The sequence below is a fragment of the Eutrigla gurnardus genome (genome assembly GCF_963514095.1).
Source record: "Eutrigla gurnardus genome assembly, chromosome: 1".
In the NCBI taxonomy this organism is placed as follows: domain Eukaryota; kingdom Metazoa; phylum Chordata; class Actinopteri; order Perciformes; family Triglidae; genus Eutrigla; species Eutrigla gurnardus.
Genome location: NC_139915.1, coordinates 34,255,858 through 34,271,140, shown reverse-complemented (window position 1 = coordinate 34,271,140; position 15,283 = coordinate 34,255,858). Strand labels below are relative to the sequence as shown.

General features: G+C 43.9%; 3 protein-coding genes across 11 annotated transcripts in view; all 3 read right to left on the bottom strand.

The window, feature by feature from the left end:
- Positions 1 to 15,283, bottom strand: part of LOC311025196 (uncharacterized protein) — a 228,753-nt gene that overhangs the window by 143,160 nt on the left and 70,310 nt on the right. The gene's annotated exons all lie outside the window — the stretch shown is intronic.
- The window catches only part of LOC311028213 (stonustoxin subunit alpha-like), a 110,190-nt gene that overhangs the window by 34,694 nt on the left and 60,213 nt on the right, over positions 1 to 15,283 (bottom strand). The window lies entirely within an intron of this gene.
- The window catches only part of LOC311026206 (NLR family CARD domain-containing protein 3-like), a 58,719-nt gene that overhangs the window by 34,694 nt on the left and 8,742 nt on the right, over positions 1 to 15,283 (bottom strand). The gene's annotated exons all lie outside the window — the stretch shown is intronic.

Here is a 15,283-nt window from a genome sequence, read left to right as displayed (position 1 = left end):
GGAGAGGAGTGGCCACTCTGATATCAGTGCTGTAAATTACCAACACATATCACAACACAAGGAGAAGGAAGGCACATTTGTTATGTTATGGTTATAATAGAAGGAATAGTGATCCGTGTCCTTAACGTGGATGTTCCTCCGGGCCGTGACTGGTCCTTCTACAAACATATAGTCCACTTCATGACAACAAGTCAAGGCATTTTAATATGTGGCGCAGATTCTAACATCCCACTAAACCCCAAAATGGACTCATCAAATGGGAAATCTGACGCACAAAATCTGAGCAGAAGGTTAAATACTTGGATGCGTGACGTGGGGACGGTGGACGTGTGGAGAGAGATAAACCCGACGAGCCCAGATTATTCTCATGACTCGTCTGCTCACAATGCTACTCACCAATAGACTCTGTTTTATGTGTAAAGGAGATGTTTTCAGGGTGGATGATTGTGAAACAGGAGCCAGTACTATTTCACACCATGGTCCCATTTCTATGTCAGTCCAGTTGAACAGGAAGAGGAAGTCCACTCTCTGGAGACTGAACTCAAACATTCTCAATAACCAAGTTATTAAAGATACCTTGAAAAGTGACATTAAAATGGATTTGGACACACTCAAATAAATGCTGGAGAAACTGTGGCCCACACATTGGTAATCAGACCCATATACTCTGGCTATGCCCAAAACTGAAAGCATTCTGGAAGGAAGTGTTCGTAACACTTAATCAAATATGTGGTGGAAGTATTACAATGGACCCAATGGTGGCGCTACCAGGTCTATAACCAAGAGGTATTGAAGGAAGAGCCAAAACAGATCTCTTACAGATACGACTAGCAACAGCAATTAAATGCATTACAGTAAGGTGGTTGAAGCCTGACCCTCCAACACACAATGGCCCTCATTTATCAAACGAACGGACGACAGGAAAACCTGCGTACGACCATTTCTACGCAAACTTCGGCATTTATCAATTTGGACGTGAGCGGACGCTACGATCAGATCTCACGTTAGGTCTGAGCTCGTGTACGCAAATCTGAGTCTGTGGATTTGTGGTGCAGCACAGCAAAATATGAAAATAACAAACCTCAGCTGTCATTAAGCATAAGAAGTCACATATTAAGAACGGATCGAAACGGATTCTTAAAACCAATAAAACAAACTTTTTTTTTTGAAAGCCCACATTTTCACTGATACCACTTTTTAAAAAGTTACAGTTTTTGCCGAATGCTTACACACGTGTTGCAGACTTTGGCTCACTGTGTCATAACTTAACACACAGGTGGAGTAAGACACAGCACATGGAGATAAACTCTTCACTTATACGGCAAAATGAAACTCTTGAAACAAAACCTAACAATCCCATTTCAAAACTGTTTTTAGCATCAAAACATGAAACACATGCACCTTTGTTTGCACTCTTTCCTAGCAGCAACTGTTGTAGTACCGTCATTTTATCAATAGATGGTGCTGTTCTCTACTGCTTGTTATCAGAGGAACGGGAGTTCCGGTTCTGCGCTGTGTTGTCTCGTGTATGTTGTGGAACGCCGAATAAAGATCCCGTAAAAACAACAGGTTATGGGCCCAGACCAACGCTAACAAGGATCTTTTATAGCGGGGTTTTTCGGTGAGATAAACAGTGTTGTGGGATTTCACAATGGATGATAAGCTGTTTATTGACAAGCTGAGCGGACAAGAGAACTGGGCAACGTGGACGTTTCAGATGGAACACTTGCTAAAAGCTAAAGGACTGTGGGACATGCTAATGGAGACGCTAGCCGCTGATGCTTGTGTGGTACACCCAATAATAGTGCGACCACTTTGTGTTTATTTATTGGAGACAGCGAGGAAAAAGTTATTTATTTTATTGATATTGATATTGATGTCATTTCCCAGGATTTAATATTATTCCTAAAAATAGTATGTGATTACCACATTGTATTTTCATATATATAATGAGGAAACATGGTAAATGTAAGCAGCACTCAGGTGGAACCTTTGTCACGGGAGCAGTTGCGCCCTGGGTGGTCTCAGGTGGGAACTTCCGGCTACGCCTCAGATCCGATCTTGATGACAACATGAACGCAACGTGTCGTTATTGCTGCTGAAATTTATCTGTGTTTTACAGGTTAGTAGTCACTGTAATTCATCACTGCAAAACCTACGTAAAGCTTAACTATATGTGGGCATGTGTTGTTAATATGTTAACATCGATTTTGAGTGTTTATGTGCACTTTGAAATTCTGCCTCCGCGTAAGGCAGAAGGCATGTGCGTCGCGGGTGCGTGGGTTATTTCGCCCAATGTACGGTCTTGCAGACAGGTCGCTACTTTTTGTTATTTTAAACCGAGGTTTATTTTGGCTCTCACACATGTAACGGGTTGCAGGAGAATAAGTATTGTTGACAAGTGGTTCATATAAATGGCAGTTAAATGCTACAGGGTTTGTTTGTTTACAAAATGTTGATATAAAATGTAAAGTTAAAATGTAAGATACTAATGTGAAATTCATTTGGTTACCTGTAAAGTGTTTTGCATTTATCTTTGAGTGTAAGTTTAGTTTAATGTGGTTATGTCCAGAATCACAGCAGATTAGATGTTTCTGCGATAATTACAGTTAAGAACTGCTGTAACTTGCACTATATCATTATAGTGCCATAATGCACTTTTAAGTGAGTATGTGTATTGAGCAATGTGAATGCATTGGTGAGATGTGATAGAGTATGATGATTAATGGACATATGTTGCACTAAATATACAGTGATGTAGGACTGAAAACGAGACTGAAACTTAAAGGAATGTGCTATGTGAATACTTGAATGTGAATTTAAATACAGATCCGATCTTGATGACAACATGAACGCAACGTGTCGTTATTGCTGCTGAAATTTATCTGTGTTTTACAGGATCTGTATTTGCTACTGTGGTACCATTCTTGGGACCCGTAACAAATTCTGGGGGCTCGTCCGGGATCCGTTTCCACATGAAACATCGAGGGAAACAGATCCAGTGATATCAGAACCACAGGGCCAAGGCGAGGTGAGGTGCCGTGACTGCGATCGTGACGACAGCTGGTGGGTGTCCACAAGGGGAAATCGGAGCCTACAGAGGATTTCCATTCTTCCAGAGGAACTGCACTGCTGCTTCACCAGTTAAACGCACATCATGTCATCCGCACGTAAGGAACTTGTGTGGGGAATCAAAAAGAACTTGTATAAACTCTCGGGAAGTGAAGTGTGTAGTCTTGCCAGAGACATCGCAACTGGCAGTGAAGGTGCAGATGACTTGGATTCTGCTGATGAAGAAGGAGGCACAGATTATATCCTTAACTATACGCAGTCTAATACCTTACTTAACTCTGAAGATGAAGGCATGAGTCAGTTGTTGATGTTAAATGACTTGGTGTGTACTATAATTGAAAATCGTGATCTTGTTGTCAGTACAAATGGGGTTACACAGGAACCTGAGGCACACATAGACATGCCAACTACCAGACATGCTCCTACTCTTCCAGAAGCTGCCAACACAGTCACTGTCACACAACAACACATATCCAATACAGACATCACGTCCCAAAGTGTAGACCAACTCCAAATAATGCATGAAGAGCTAGGCAAGAAGTTGCAACACTACAAAGATCGGGCCAGCACAGCACACAGTAGGCACCACAGCCTAGGTGATCCAACCAACGAACGACAACGTCACCCTTCACTCAAGATTGAGACGGAGAAAATAGTTTCCCTAAAGGACCTCCCATACCTCCAGCGAAGGGAATTTAAGGTACATGGAGGACAGATTGGGGACCAAAACTCTGACACCACGTACAGCAGTATCTGTAAACAGATCGATGAGGGTGTGAGGGAGGGTTTCACAGAGGCAGAGGTTATCCGAGGTGTGCTGAGGATCGTCAAGCCAGGCCCTTTCAAGGACATGCTCACCAATAAAGATGAAATCACAATCTGTGAACTTAAGGGCTTCCTCAGGTCTCATCTTGGTGAGAAGGCAAGTACTGAACTGTTCCAAGAACTCATGTGCGCGAAGCAAAGCGAACAGGAACCCCCCCAGCAGTTTGTGTATCGCATGATTGGGCTGAAGCAGAAAATCCTTTTTCAGTCAAAGCAGGCCAACACAGACATTCGTTATGACCCCAGAACTATCCAAGAGGTTTTCCTCCACACGATTTACCAGGGTTTAGGTTCCAAATATACAGACATCAGACAACAGCTCAAGCCACTCCTCTCCAGCTCTCAAGTTACCGATGAGGAGATTGTCAGCCAGGTAACGAAAATAATCAGTGATGAGAATGAACACCAGCGTAGGTTAGGTTATGTCACAAGACAGAAGACAACACATGCGCACAGTGTTCGGGTGGATGGTGGAGATCAAGTCACTGACAAGAGAGAACAACAGACCATACAACAACTCAGTACCCAAGTGGCGACTTTAACCAACATGGTTGCAGCTTTAATGGACCAACAGGCGGCAGTATTACAAGCAACCCACTTAAAAACTCCCGCTGCACAAACCCTAAGTCAGCCACAGACACGGCCCCCTTCCACACCCTTTAACAACAAAGGACATCCTCTCCCACAAGGCCAGCCCTCCTTTGTAAGGCAGGGTAAAGTCCCCAGCTGTACTAACTGTTCACTACAGGGATCAGAGAACTGTAATCACTGCTTTGTGTGTGGCGATGCAGGGCACCTGGCGGTTGGCTGCTTAAAGAAAGCCAAGCAGCAGGGAAACGGGAACCGGTTTCCGTGGAGGGACAACCAGAGGCCGTCCCACAATTCCAGTCCCACCCAGTAAGCTCTACACGTAAACAGCGACACCCAAGGAAAAAACAATGCGGCAAACAACCATGTGACCCCTGTGCTCCAGAGACTTTGGCCCCTGAAGAAACCAGTCGCACAGCACCACTGATTGGTAGGAAAAGCCTGCTTAAGTGTTTTATCAATGGCTATGCAGTAACAGTGTTATTTGACTCTGGCTCACAAGTCAGCATCATTGACAGACGATGGAGGGAGTCATTCATCCCCAACCAACCAGTACGACCACTGGAAGAGCTTCTCGACCCTGGCGAAAGTCTCGACTTATATGCTGCAAATGGACAGTCAATTCCATATGATGGATGGGTGGAGCTGACAGTTAACCTCCCAGGAAATGACAATCCAAACCTTACAATACAGGTCCCTTTTCTAGTCAGCCGGATCCCTCTCCCGCAACCACTGCTAGGGTCTAATATTCTTGCAGAGATGATCAGTGGGAAGGAGGTCTCCCCTGATACACTAGCCATGGTCATTAGCCTTTTCAGAAAAGCACTTGGGGTAGAAGAAGAACAAGTTGAAGCTATGGTAAACCTTATTCAGGCCCAAAAGGAACCACATGACAACATTGCTACAATAAGAGTGGGTAGAGAGAATCTGAGTGTTCCAGCTGGAAAAACTCTTAGGGATCAGTAGGGGCAGGTGGCCACATGTCAATGTACCCATTTCCAACCATACTAAGCATGAGGTTATCCTTCCTAAAAATACTCAGCTGGGCTTCATCCAGCATATAGCCAAAATTATTGAGATGGGAAAGAGTGAGACACAACAGAGTGAGACACCACAAGCGTCAACAGTTAGGGCCGAAGTTAACAACAACACCACTCCTACGTCCCCCCCAGCTGAGCCCTGGCGACCACCTGTTGACCTCAGCCATCTTCAGCCAGAACAACAACAGCTAGTTGAGGAAATGCTGTTATGAGGAGTCTGCAGCATTCGCCCGTGATAGCAGTGACATTGGGTGCATTCCCTCTCTCCAGATGTCAATTAGGCTCAGTGACGACATCCCTGTTCAGAAGGCCTATACCTCCATCCCCAAACCACTGTACAAGGAAGTTAAGGAGTACATCCAGGACTTAATAGTGAAGGGATGGGTTGTAAAATCGCAGTCCCCATACGCAGCACCGATAGTTTGTGTGAGGAAAAAGGATGGGTCATTGCGCCTTTGCATTGACTACAGACTACTCAACAAAAAGACTGTACCTGATAAACACCCCCTCCCCCGCATACAGGACCTAATCGACTCACTTGGAGGCTACAACTGGTTTTCTATCCTAGACCAGGGCAAAGCCTACCACCAGGGCTTCATTGCTGATGGTTCCAGGCACCTTACTGCTTTCACAACTCCTTGGGGTTTTTATGAATGGGTCAGGATACCCTTTGGATTGTCTAACGCACCAGCAGCCTTCCAAAGAAGCATGGAGGAAATGCTAAGCACACTAAGGGATGAGTGTTGTATCCCGTATCTGGATGATGTTCTCTGCTTCTCCAGGTCCTTTGAAGAGCATGTTGAGGTGCTACGCCGTGTACTACAAGCTCTGCAGCGCCACGGGGTGAAATTGAGGCCAGAGAAGTGTGAGCTATTTCGCAAGGAAGTCCGATATGTGGGACGGCTGGTGTCTGCTGATGGAGTGAGGGTGGATCCGAAGGATGTGGAGGCAGTGCAAGCGCTGAAAGAGAGGACTCCAAAGACAGTAGGGGATGTGAGAAAGCTAATCGGCTTCCTCAGCTACTACCGAGCATACGTACAAGATTTCTCACGTATAGCAAGACCGATATATGAACTGCTCAAGGTCAAGGCCAGTCCTCTACAATACAAGTCCACAAAAGGACAAACCAAGGGCCCTCAACTGCTCTCACGCACACCAGTAGAGTGGACGGGTGAGCACCAGCAGGTCCTTGAGGACCTTATAACCATTCTGACCAACCCGCCAGTGTTAGCGTACCCCGACTTTGATCTCCCCTTCACACTCCACACTGATGCCTCCCAACAGGGCCTTGGAGCGGTCCTGTATCAACACCAGAATGGGAAGATGAGAGTGATCGGTTATGGGTCCCGCACACTAACACCAGCAGAGCAGGGTTACCATCTTCACAGTGGCAAGCTTGAGTTTCTAGCCTTGAAGTGGGCAGTCTGTGATAAATTCAGGGACTACCTGTTCTATGCTCCCCATTTCGTGGTCTATACAGATAATAATCCCTTAACTTACATGATGAGCACTGCTAAGCTTAATGCAGTAGGCCATCGTTGGGTAGGGCAGCTCGCAGACTTTCGCTTTGAAATCAGGTACAAGCCAGGCAAATTGAACGTTGATGCAGACACACTTTCTCGTTGTCCCCTTGACATTAACAACTACATGAGTCAGTGTTCACAAAAATTATCGGAGGAGGCAGTGTGTGCCACCTGGGAGGGAAGCAGAACAGCACAGCAGGACTTTGGTCGTAAACAGCTGGTATTGCCTGCTATCTACAAACAGACCGCCCTCTCTCACCTACATGACAAGATGGGACATGTTGGTGTGGAAAGAGTCTTGAGCCTTGCTAGAGAACGATTCTATTGGCCTTTTATGAAGGACGATATTGAGCAGTACATCACCAGGAAGTGTCATTGTATAACTCAGAAAAAGCCATCCATGCATGACAGAGCACCCATGGGGAGTATCACATCAAGCTCACCCCTGGAACTCGTCTGCATTGACTTCCTCCATCTCGAAACCAGCCGCGGGGGGTACGAGTACATACTGGTGGTAGTTGACCACTTTACCCGGTTTGCGCAGGCATATCCCACTCGAAACAAGGCCGGAAAAACTGCTGCCGACAGGATTTTCAATGACTTTGTCCCGCGTTTTGGTTATCCATCAAAACTCCACCACGACCAAGGCAGGGAGTTCGAAAATGAACTATTCCGAGTTCTTAGACAGTTTGCTGGCGTGAACCATTCCAGGACATCCCCATACCATCCACAAGGCAACCCTGCGGAGAGGTTCAACCGGACCCTGCTGCAAATGCTCCGATCGCTAGGTGACAAAGAAAGAGAGAACTGGAAGGATCACTTGCATCATGTAATTCATGCTTACAATTGTACAAAGCATGAGTCGACGGGCTACTCCCCATACTACCTGCTGTATGGTCGCCATCCACGTCTTCCTGTTGACCTCCTCTTCGGGTTAATGGCAGAGGAAGAAACCAACACAGCAAAAGGATACGCTGAAAAATGGGCGGCAAAAATGACAGAGGCATACAAGATAGCAAGCACCAACAGCCAGCAGTCGAGCGCTAAAGGCAAACATTATTATGACCGGCGGAACAGAGGTGTGACTCTTCAGCCAGGAGATCGGGTTCTTGTTCGCAACGTTTCGATAAGAGGAGGTCCATGCAAGCTAAAGCCCTATTGGGAAAAGACAATCTATATTGTCAGGGAGCAGCTTGGTGACAACCCAGTCTACAAGGTGAGTCCTGAGACAGGGAGTCGTTCCCCTCGTGTTCTCCACCGGAACTTACTACTCCAAGTAAATGACCTGCCTGTAGAGCCATCTGCTGAAAACACACCTGCAAGGTCACAAAAGAGAAGCAAAAAGACAACAAAACTACCGAACACGAACGAACAGACACAAGACCAAGAAACAAGTGAATCAGATGAAGAAGAGGAAGGGCAGCGGTATTGGTTGCGAATACCAAGAGAAACACAGAGAGTTGTCAGTGCCATTCCTCACCAGAGGACAACTGATGAGACACAAGATCATCCTGCACAGATAGGGGAAACCGTTCCTATGGAGTCTGTATCTGAGGGGGAAGGTGTCATGGAGGAAGAACAAGGACAAGATGAAAGTGAGCCACTCACTGATGAGCCTCATGAGGAACAAGAGCTACCGCAGGTCAATGACCTTGACAGAGAAGTTCAGGAGGCTCAGCCTGCCACCCAGCCTACACTGAGGAGGTCCACTAGAGACAGGCACCCAGGCCAGATGTTCACTTACTCGTCCCTTGGTCAGCCAACTTATCAGCCACGCCTCATTGTCAGTGCAATAGGGACTCAGCCCACAGTTTACACCCATCAGTATCCACAGTCTTACTTCTATCCATTTCAAACAGCACCCATCATCCCACCCACATATCTACCAGTTACCTATCCTATCCACTGCTGTTGAGTGACACTATATATAGACACAAGGTTTGATGTGTGTTAGGTTAGTGAAGGTACTCAGTTCATGGTGAAAGATGTGAGAATTTTTTGAAATGTATTGTTAGGTGCAAGTGTCGGGAGCCACTTTTGTTTGTGAGGGAGTGTGTGGTACACCCAAAAATAGTGCGACCACTTTGTGTTTATTTATTGGAGACAGCGAGGAAAAAGTTATTTATTTTATTGATATTGATATTGATGTCATTTCCCAGGATTTAATATTATTCCTAAAAATAGTATGTGATTACAACATTGTATTTTCATATATATAATGAGGAAACATGATAAATGTAAGCAGCACTCAGGTGGAACCTTTGTCACGGGAGCAGTTGCGCCCTGGGTGGTCTCAGGTGGGAACTTCCGGCTACGCCTCAGATCCGATCTTGATGACAACATGAACGCAACGTGTCGTTATTGCTGCTGAAATTTATCTGTGTTTTACAGGTTAGTAGTCACTGTAATTCATCACTGCAAAACCTACGTAAAGCTTAACTATATGTGGGCATGTGTTGTTAATATGTTAACATCGATTTTGAGTGTTTATGTGCACTTTGAAATTCTGCCTCCGCGTAAGGCAGAAGGCATGTGCGTCGTGGGTGCGTGGGTTATTTCGCCCAATGTACGGTCTTGCAGACAGGTCGCTACTTTTTGTTATTTTAAACCGAGGTTTATTTTGGCTCTCACACATGTAACGGGTTGCAGGAGAATAAGTATTGTTGACAAGTGGTTCATATAAATGGCAGTTAAATGCTACAGGGTTTGTTTGTTTACAAAATGTTGATATAAAATGTAAAGTTAAAATGTAAGATACTAATGTGAAATTCATTTGGTTACCTGTAAAGTGTTTTGCATTTATCTTTGAGTGTAAGTTTAGTTTAATGTGGTTATGTCCAGAATCACAGCAGATTAGATGTTTCTGCGATAATTACAGTTAAGAACTGCTGTAACTTGCACTATATCATTATAGTGCCATAATGCACTTTTAAGTGAGTATGTGTATTGAGCAATGTGAATGCATTGGTGAGATGTGATAGAGTATGATGATTAATGGACATATGTTGCACTAAATATACAGTGATGTAGGACTGAAAACGAGACTGAAACTTAAAGGAATGTGCTATGTGAATACTTGAATGTGAATTTAAATACAGATCCGATCTTGATGACAACATGAACGCAACGTGTCGTTATTGCTGCTGAAATTTATCTGTGTTTTACAGGATCTGTATTTGCTACTGTGGTACCATTCTTGGGACCCGTAACACTAACACACAAGCACGTGCTGAGTTTGCTAAACGGAGAGAGAAAGCATTCTCTATGTTAGTGCTGAATGTAAGAACACCCCAGTTGTACCTGATAACAAGCTGCCAGACTCCCAAAGAGGCCTGGACTACGCTGAGAGGCCATTTTGAGAGAGATACTTTGGCAAATAAACTGTTCCTGAAGAAAAACTATTTCCCATGTGAAATGAAGGTTGGCGACCGTTTAACTGAGCATTTCAAACAAATGAAGGAGCTGACTGACCAGTTATCAGCAATAGGAGCTGTCATTGAAGAGGAAGACCAAATTGTAACACTTTTGGGAAGTTTGCCACCAAGTTATGCTACAATTGTCACTGCTGTAGAAACAAAGGTTGACGATCTGACACTGCAGTTTGTTCAGCAAGCGTTAATAAATGAAGAACAAAAGCGAGTGAATGCCAATGATAACTCCAGTGGTGCAGTGTCAGGTGGATCAGCCATGTCATCACAATATAAGGGAAATGAGCAGGAGAACTCCAGGTCAGTGGGAGCAGAAAGGCCAAGCTCGTGGAGATGTTACAAATGCGGGAAAGAAGGTCATATTAAACGTGACTGTCCAAGCTGGAAACATAAACCTAAAAAGAAAACTCACGAGGCCAAAAGCATGATGTGTGACAATGCAGAAGATTCGTCTGAAAGTGCTTTTGTCGCCAACGAGGCAAACCCGGCTGACGGATCACAACAGGTCGAATGGTTGATTGATTCGGGAGCATCAAAGCACATGACATGTGATAAAGAGATTCTTCAAGACTACCAGCAATTCTCAGAAGCAGTGAAACTCGGTGACGGAAGGGTGGTTGACGCCCTAGGAATCGGAACTGTCAACATGGAAATGACCTTCAAAATGAGCAAACCAAAAAATGTCACAATGTATGACGTGCTGTATGTTCCAAAGCTTTCTGGGAATCTATTCTCAGTGGGAGCTGCTACAAAAAGAGGACATTCAGTGCAGTTCAGGAAGTCTCGCTGCTACATAAAGGGAACAGGTGGAACTCTTCAAGGAATGGGAACACAGAGAGCTGACGGACTGTATCAGCTGGATATTGAAGGAAGCTCATCTGTCTGTCATAGAGCATCAGTAGCAGCTAGCCTCTGGCACCAGCGTCTGGGTCACACCACCAAGCTGAAGGAACTGGAAGATCTGGTGAATGGAGTGGACTTCTCTGCAGAGAAAGAGGTTCCTTTCTGTGAAGGATGTGTGGAAGGCAAGCTGTCTAAAAAGCCATTCAAGTCCATTGGAGGAATTCGTTCCAAACGCAAGATGCAGCTGATTCATAGTGATGTCTGTGGTCACATGCAGACTGAGTCTATAGGTGGAGCAACATATTTTGTCACCTTCATTGATGACTACTCAAGGTGCTGCAAGGTATACTTTCTGAAACAAAAGAATGAGGTGCTAAACAAATTCAAGGAGTTTGAAAAAACATTCTCAAATGAGTGTGGGCAGAGCGTCACAAGGCTGAGAACAGACAACGGTGGTGAGTTCACATCAAAGGAGTTTCAGGAATATTTGAAGGCTCAAGGCATCCACCATGAAATGACTGTACCTCACTCACCACAGCAAAATGGGGTTGCAGAAAGAAAGAATAGGACGTTAGTAGAAGCAGCTAGAAGCATGCTGTCACATGCTACGTTACTGAAGATGTACTGGGCAGAGGCTGTAGCCACCGCAGCTTACATACAGAACAGGCTGCCTACATCTGTCCTGAAGCAAGAGACACCCTATGAGAGATGGTGTGGAAAGAAACCAGACATGAGTCACATGAGGGTGTTTGGCTGTGTTGCTTACGCACATATCCCAGATGAAGAGAGAAGGAAACTGGACAAAAAGGCTGTGAAGCTTCGTTTCGTGGGGTATGCAAACAATGCTAAGGGCTATCGCCTGTATGATGAAGAGAGAAGGAGGATTCTAATTCGTCGTGATGTCATCTTCAATGAATCAAACTTCCACTGGAAACAGGAAGCTGAAGTTCCCAGCACAGAGAGTGAGATAACCATGGAAACAAATGAAAGTGAAACTCAAGATGGTGAGGCCACTGTCGATAGCTCAGTCAGAACAAGCAGCAGAATCAGAAGGACACCAAGGAGATATGGATATGATGAGTTTGCAGATACAGTGACTGTTGAGCATCAGGCCAATATGTGTTGTGTGACAGAACCAATCTACGCTCAGATCTGCGCCCGTTTTCACGCAAGATTGATAAATGAGGGCCAATATGTGGAGGGAAAAAATAAAGCAAATATATCAAATGGAAGAAATAACATATTCCCTGAGACTTCAAAAACACATCTTCACTAAAAGGTGGAGTCCTGCTATGGATATACTAATATAACTCTGTCTTTTATTTCACCTTGCTTTATTCTATTGTATTTTATATTTTTCTTTGTCAGTATAGTCTCCGTCACAAACAGCAGATGTGATGAAATATGATTCTGTACATGATTTTGAATGAAACTTAAATAAAAACTAAGTTTTAAAATGGATTTGGAAAATAATGATGATGAAGAAGTGACTCTAGCTATTCTCTGGGATGCACTAAAAGCGGTGATCAGGGGTCAAATAATAGCCATCTCCTCATATGAGAAGACAATTAGAGAAGAAAAAGTTAGAACATGAGAAGAGGACTTGAAGAGACGACAGAACCAACATGCAAAGTCTCCCCAAGATGACAACAAACATAAGATTATACAATGAAAAAAAGAAATAGATGAAATAAATACTCAGGAAATCCAAAGAAAACTCCTTTTCACAAAGCAACAATACTATGAAGTCGGTGGGAAATCACTGAAACTTCTATCATAGAAGTTAAGAAAACAACAAGCGGATAGAACTAAACATAAAAGAAGAAATTCTGCAACAAAAGAAATAGAAACTTGTCCAGAGAAAGTTAAACAACGCTTTGAAAACTACTATCAAACATTCTATTCCCAACCAGACGAGCAACGGCAACCAGATGGATGCCTTCCTGGCCCAGATAAACCTCCCAAAGGTTACTGATGAACAAAATGACAAATTCATATCTAAATAACAAAAGAAGAAATTCAATCAGCAATCAGGAGAATGAAAGGGGGGAAGTCTCCAGGGACAGACGGCTTTACCACAGAATGGTCCAAAACAATGCAAGATCAATTCATTCCAACATTATTAAACCCCCCCTCATGGAGGGAGGCAATGATTTCAATCCTACCTAAAGAGGGCAAAGACAGGCTGGAGTGTGGGAGTTATGGCCCTGTAAGTCTTCTAAATAAGGATTCTAAAGGATTCCCCTCCATTTGAACTAAAGAATAGAACATATACTAGCAGTATTAATACATGAGGACCAGACTGGCTTTGTCAGACAAACACAGACCAAGATAATATCAGGAAAACACCACACATTATGAGACAAATCACACAAACTAGAGACACTGATATGAAGTTTGGATGCAGAGAAAGCCTTCCATTCAGTTTTTATAGAAAGGACTTTAAAACGTGGCTTTCATACAACTATAATCCACACGATTGCAGCATTATACAACAAAGCAACAGCTAGAATTCAAATCAACGGTGATTCAACCATTCATTCATTCTGGAAAGAGGAAGGAGACGAGGGTGCTGTGATGGCCGCTCCTCTTCGCCCTGTTTATAGAACCCAGAAGTCATTGATTAGGCAAAGATCAGATAGAAAGGGGGCAACAACGACATCCGGGGGCAAAAACTGGCCCTGTTTGCTGACCACTTATTGATACGTTTAATACAACTACACACACACTCCCAAAATGGATGAAATTATTAGAGGAATTTGGTTTCATTTCTGGTTGTAAAATTAATAACAAAACTCAAGTACTGACATTCAACTATGACCCCCCCCACCCTCCATTAGGACCATGTCCAACTGGAAATGGGAGGCTGAGTCCATGAAATATTTAGGTGTCTCATTACCGAGGGACTTCTCAAGACTGTATGATATCAATGACGGCCCGTTCCATTCAAAGAGAAAGTCTGACATCCAAAGATGGAATGTTATTCCCTTTTTAAGTTGAAGCTCCCGGATAGAGTCAATCAGGATGAAGATTCTTCCTCGGATGTTAGACCTCTTCCAGTGTTTGCCAGTCAAAATACCATCTAAACACTTCTCAGAAAAACATTCCAGAAGGCCAATATGGACCAAATCACATGGACTTCCTGGAAGCATCTTTATCTGTCTTTGAATGACTAAGATTGGAATTCATGTATGTGATGGTAATTTGCCTTTCTAAAGAAAAAGATCATTTCAAAACAATAACATGGAAAACCATGCCAGATTGTGAAGACAAACTTTATTCTGTTCTTTTCTTCCTATAAAATAAAACTTGCATCAAATGAAAATGTATGAACTCTATTTGAATTCCAATGATTAGTAATTTCTTGTTTTCATGTTCAACTATCCATCAGAGTAACATGAGAGAGAAAGGGAAGCATGCAGAAGAGTTGAGCAGAGGTGGAAGGGGATACATTGCAGATCTCATTCCAAACACTGAAGGATCTTCTGGATCAATACACGATCACAAACACTTCATTGACAAGTATGTTTTCACACACAAGGAATGTGACGTGGTGATTGGTGCAGAACAATACACACAGTCAGATAGTAGAATGACATCGTTACATCATTATGAAAACGGAACATTTACAATAGAATATGTGGAACTAATATAGAAGAACAGCTTCAATGATGTCAGCCATTCAAGGGTCTAGACCTCTGGGGGACCACAGTCTCTGGTTCCTCACATAGTCTGGTCTCTGGACTAATGTGAGCTACTATCTAGACCTCTGGGGGACCACAGTCTCTGGTTCCTCACATAGTCTGGTCTCTGGACTAATGTGGTCTACTATCTAGACCTCTGGGGGACCACAGTCTCTGGTTCCTCACATAGTCTGGTCTCTGGACTAATGTGAGCTACTATCTAGACCTCTGGGGGACCACAGACAGTCTCTGGTTCCTCACATAGTCTGGTCTCTGGACTA